The following is a 6,000-nucleotide window of genomic DNA, read 5'->3' as shown; positions in this document are numbered from 1 at the left end:
ATATCTCTATACAGGAAACGAGTCAATAAAGTTACCCGTCACCAGAAAATTCAGATCGGCTCCCCAAGAATGGAGATCAAGAAGAAATTGTTCATTTCATTTGGGGCCAAAATGGCGAGCGTACGAGGAGCTTGACGCTACTTTACCACGATCCCATCTACCATTTGCTATATGACCCAAGCGTCAAGGAGAATGCAGGGATTGGTGTTCCGCGCGCCGCACGTGCTGGCCTCAGCAATAGTGACTTTTCTAAAGCAAATACCTAAAACAAATGGCATCTTGCACGCGCGTTCGTCAATGCTTTATTTTGGTTAGTTACGTCGAATCTTTTATACGGGGAAGGCGTGCGCGTGTCGCGCGTGTAACACCAATCCCTGCATTCTCCTTAATGTTTGGGTGATATAGCAATTGGTCTATTACTTAGTGTGCGCTAGCCTAAAGTCCCTCGATGTCGGCGCAGCACATGGTCGGCCCCGCCCTTCGGAGCGAAAGTCGGCGGAGCACCCGCTCGTGACACGTGTCTTGTGCGTTTAAAAAAAAATATATAGTTGGCGGTATTTGTGAAAAAAGAAAACAAAGACGCCTTTATTATTACGCTAGCCCACTCGGCTACTGATCCGCCTACTCTGTTTCATGTTAAGTGTACAACGTTGTCAAGGCTGCGGGCCCGAGCAAGCCTTGACAACCAATGGCTAAGACTAATATTTTATAGTCTCCGGATAGTTCGTATCCTACTTGCTAATGACAAATCCACCACGCGGTAGATGAAGTCACGCGCTCGCGCCGGTAGCTTTGACAGTAGTGTATATGACGCTGACCCGTTGCACCTGTCTGTAACTGGGACTTCGAGCAGGTTCAGTTGAAGTGCGTCAAAACACCGTCCCATGGGTGCTTGGCACACCGGGATTGAGACCTAAAAGACGGGACTGCACCGCCGAAGTCGGGACCAACGCCTTGTCGGAACTTCTGGTCACTTGTCCCAACGGTCTCGGCTCTTTTATTCACATAGATCTTTCCAAACTGAGCTTGCACTGAGCTTATATTCTGTTTCATTCTTAGTGTGCAACGCTGTCAAAGCTACTGGCACGAAAATGGGGCTTGATCTTGTTGATATATCATTTGCTCGCGTTCTCGCTCAAGCAAAACCGTAGATGAAGCCACGCGCTCGCGCCAGTAACTTTGACAGCGTTGCACGATAATTACAAAACAGAGTATAAGGAGTATTCACTGGGCGTCATATTTGTGGGTGCTGTCTAGAGCGCATGGTCAGAACAAGCTCACATTAATAGGCTGCTAAGACCGGCGATCTTGAGGGTGCGAAATGCGCGTCACAAAAGAACTGTGGAAGCTCGCCATCAGCACGCACTCAGCATTCGCGCACACAGCTATGGCCGCCAGTGGATACTTCCTATAGTTACAAGCAGCCAGTGCTGCAAGCACGAAAGCACGGGGTCGAGACCACTGTGATCTCAACACCTCAGCTTTGAAAAGTTCGTCCGCAAAACGAACGCTCGCGCAAGAAAGGAACGTCTCAAAGCCAGCACCGCGGTCTAGCTCGGGGCTCGGGGCTCGGGCTTCTAGGTTTGGCTTTATTCTCACTGGTCTCACTCACAAGCTTCAAAGTCGAAACAGAGGAGTGCAACTTCCTATACCGCCCATGGAACGCAAATTGGAAAACCCTGGGAGGCCGCAGCGCCATTTGAATCCCCTGGTATCTGGAGGCTGTACTAAAATCAACATGGCGGCACAGCGAAACCAAAACCGAAACTGCACGGCAGCGCCGTTGTGTTTGGATGGATGGGCGGTAGCTTACGCCACCTAGAGTTAAAAGTATATATATTGTTTGTTTTTTTTGCCTGATTTGCGCGTTGCTTTGCTAGGCTTCTGCTGCTTTGCGGCTGGTTTTCGCATTTCAATGCTGGTTAATGTGTGTTGAAACGCACACAAGCCAGCACTGAAAAGCGAGACCAGCAGCAAAGCAGCAGAAACCTAGCAAAGCAACGAAAGTGACACATACACAAAAAATATGCAATGCTTGTCCTTTTGCGTTCATTTTTATTCAACAGACAGTAGAAAATACAGACGAAATTTCTCACTGTTTTGCACACGAGAAACAAAGAAATGAACAACAAAACAGGATAAAACGTTAAGGTTACGTGCGACGAAGGTGATGATATGCGTCCTTGCAAATTTGATTATATAAGTACGCATATAAGTAAAGACCGACGACGGTGGCTTAATTGCAACTAAAGGAAACTAAGCAATGAGTACCAAGAAAAACAGCTCAGCTCTTTGGTATTGAGTCTTCATCGGGAACCTGCCCATTCGTTTTTAATAGTGTCACTTAAATTTAGGAGTGAGTCACTGCTAAACGAAACGGGAAACCAGAGCGGATCGCTCTATCGCTCATCCTCAGTTAATCGAAAAATATTTAGGCTCATATTTTCACTCCTCGCGAACAGACGCGTGAATCGCTGACAACAGTGCCAAATAAACAGCTCACAGCAAAAAGTTTGCCATCTTTTAAAGTGAGCATATGTGCTCGATCTTGATATGAAAAAGTCTACACGGAAGTCTCCAGTAATTCGACAATGACATATTTCTCGCGGCGAGTGAAGAGCAATCCTGAACAATGATAGGATTTGGTTTTGTGATTGGAAACCATCGTAGCTATTGCCAAAATCAAACAATTAATACTCACTACCACTGCGACAGTTAGGTTTTGTTGCAAACATCTAATCAGAAACTTAAGCAAGAGAAGACCAAAGAGCGTACCGCACGTCCATTCGAACTCGAAACCTTTCGGTAGTCATCGTTTCCCCACTTGGCACATCAGGTGGTGTGTTGATGACGAAAATCCATGCTTGACCACATTACACCAACAAGTTCCCACGAAAAAGAAAAGACAGCCGCGCGCGCACGAACGCGGGACGAATCTCGCGCCGCGACACACTCCCAGAAGCGAAACAACTCGCCGGCTCGCGTCCGCGATCCAAACCAACGCTTCTTTTTGCGCCTGTAGGTCGTGCGGCTGCGGATGTGACGCATTTTCGTGACGTCGCGCCGCTTCTTCGCTCCTTCCGGGCGCGCATAAAAAAGTGGGTTGATTTCAACTTCTTCTCAACGCGCACAAAAACGCGCGGTGACGTAGTAGGACGCTCCCGTGTCCCGGCCAATCGGTGGAGGGCAAGCTAGTTCCGGCTCCGCGTTTCTCGCCGTCTGGCTGCCCCCTCCTCCCCCCTTTTATTCTCTTCCAACATGACAACGCAATCTCTCTCTCTCTCTCTCTTTCTCTCGCCGTCTGGCCGGCTGCGTATTTTGAAATGCTACCCAATACAGGGGGGCGGAGCCAAGAAAAAAAAAAAAAAAAAACAGAACAAAAGCATGTCGATTTCTATTGGTCCACGTGACTATGACGTCATTGGCTGTTCCTTTTGGCGGCAGCAGCCCCTTTTGTTTTTTGTTTCTGTTTTAATTACGCAGTCGCTGTAATAGGCACTTACACGGGGTGCAATAATGGTAAAATAGCTCGCAATTCTTTTAATTAGGAACAAAAGTTGTTGCGCTAGCGTTAAATAACGTCCAAAGATGCGATTGCACGACTGAGACGACGTGGACGGACGTGTTTACGCTGTTGTGCGCGCGAGTTTTCGTTCGGATCTCGCACGCTTCCGCAGGTTTGTGGTTTCTAGACTCTAGTTCGTGTCATTGTGTTTTTTATCGTCTCGAGCATCTCCGCGCTATGAAACACGCCGTACTAAAGAATGTCATTGTAAGTTGGATGGAGGCGATGCTGTTTGTAGGGTGCGGCCGTAAAAACTTTCACATTTGGCACGCCTAGCAAAAATCGAATTTCAAACATACATACCTGAAATTAGGCACACGAACGTCGTTTATTCCAAAGTGTTTTGCCTATTTTTTTCAGACGTCAACTCTGGAGTAGCGAATTATTATAAAGATAACGAAAATGGCAGACGTGCCCGTTCGCCGTCTGCTATCTGGTTTGCGACGCCGCTCCCAGGTGGCGCACTGAACGCAAAAACGTGGGAAACCCGCTCGAAAGGCTGGTGTCGGGCGAGATAATCGCGATGAAAAGTGATTTGAACCAAATATATGAAAGATTGTTGAAATTACCTGTTTCAAGTCAAGTTCTGACATATCGTCATGGAAGCAAGAAGACACCATGATGCGACGAGATCATTTATTTACAGCTGCTCGCAGGGCCGTAACCAGGGGGGGGGGGGGGGGGGGATAGGGGGTTCTGACCCCCCCCCCCCCCCCCCCGAAATTTTTTTCTGGGTACGGCCCTGGCTGCTCGTCTTGTTGACAATTGCGGGTCACTCTCGAAGACAGCAAGCACCGCTTCAATGACCTCCTCATTTTTCAGTAGGCTCTCACGTTCACTGACTGGATTCTTCTTTTTAAAGTCTTCTCCACTCACAAAACGATCCGCCCAACTCAAAACAGTCGGGCGTGAAGGCGGGCGTTTATGAAATGCAGTGCGAAATTTTCGTTGTGCTGTGGCCACCGAGTTCCGCTCCACGTACCATTTGACTGCCTGGGCACACTCACTTGCCGAGTATTGCGGCATCGCAGGGCGGCGCGGAAAATATTTTGAGAATAACTGCAGAAGATAGTGCAACAAAAACAATAAATAGGAACAATCAAGATGCCTCAGCAGCGGCACTCTTGATTCCAAAGTTGAGCTTTCACCGGGAACGGACCCGTCAACAGATAAGCAGACGACAAAGGAAGACAAGAATGACGAAAGTAATCCCTGGAGAAGGGGAACAAGAGGGACAAAGGACAAACATAAATCTCCAAACACAGCTAGGTGACCCCTGGTTAGCTCAGTTGGTAGAGCGCTCCACTTGTAATGGAGAGGTCCCGGGTTCGATACCCGGACCAGGCGGAGTTTTTTGGTCGCTCACCAGTCACCTAGCTGTGTTTGGAGATTTATGTTTGTCCTTTGTCCCTCTTGTTCCCCTTCTCCAGGGATTACTTTCGTCATTCTTGTCCAGCTCGCTTGCACCTTTGCATTTAATTGCATTATAATAAAAGGAAGACACACGTTCGTCTGCTTTAGAACATATTTTTATTAAACGAGGGCGTCCGCCAGTTTCTAATTTTGAAGTAAAAGGGCATAATCGTTGACATATTTCGGTAAACTCACTTTTTATCGCGATTATCTCGCCCGACACCAGCCTTTTGTGCGGCGTTTCCCGCTTTTTTGCGTTCAGTGCGCCACCTGGGAGCGGCGTCGCGAATGGAAATGCACGTCTGCCATTTTCGTTATCTTTATAATAATTCGCTACTCCAGAGTTGACGTCTGAAAAAAATAGGCAAAAAACTTTGGAATAAACGACGTTCGTGTGCCCAATTTCAGGTATGTACGTTTGAAATTCCTTTTTTGCTAGGCGTGCCAAATGTGAAAGTTTTTACGGCCGCACCCTGTATTGTCCGCCGAGCTAGGGAAGCCGTTAAGCCTAGCCGGAGGAGAGACGATAGACTCGTTTGCACTTACAACGTGAAATGTCGTGTTCGAAAAGTACAGTTTTTTTAGGCTAGTGCTCGGCCGCGAGATGAACACATCCGAGAAACTACCTACACTTGCAGCCAACTTCGCTTAACTCCGAGACATGTCCGAAGGGTTCCGCTCCACGGGAGACTGCAACGCCCAAGCGATCCTGTGCAACGTACAGGGTCGCTTGCGAAGGACCTATCCTCTGTTTCATACTTAGCGTGCAACGCTGTCAAAGCTACTGGCGCGAGCGCGTGGCTTCATCTATGGTTTTGTTTACGCGAGAACGCGTGCAAATGATTAACGAGATCAGGCCCTACGCTCGCGCCAGCAGCTTTGACAGCGTTGCACGCTAAGTATGAAACAGAGTATAAACACGATTATATGCGAAATATTAGATAGCCACAAAGCTGTTGCAGCTCTGGTAAAGTACCAGAAAATCGAACTTAAAAATTTGTTTCTGGAATAATACGGGGGTG

This window comes from Ixodes scapularis, unplaced genomic scaffold (assembly GCF_016920785.2).
Source record: "Ixodes scapularis isolate PalLabHiFi unplaced genomic scaffold, ASM1692078v2 PGA_scaffold12__126_contigs__length_90152505, whole genome shotgun sequence".
Lineage (NCBI taxonomy): Eukaryota > Metazoa > Arthropoda > Arachnida > Ixodida > Ixodidae > Ixodes > Ixodes scapularis.
Note: the sequence above shows the minus strand (reverse complement) of the source record.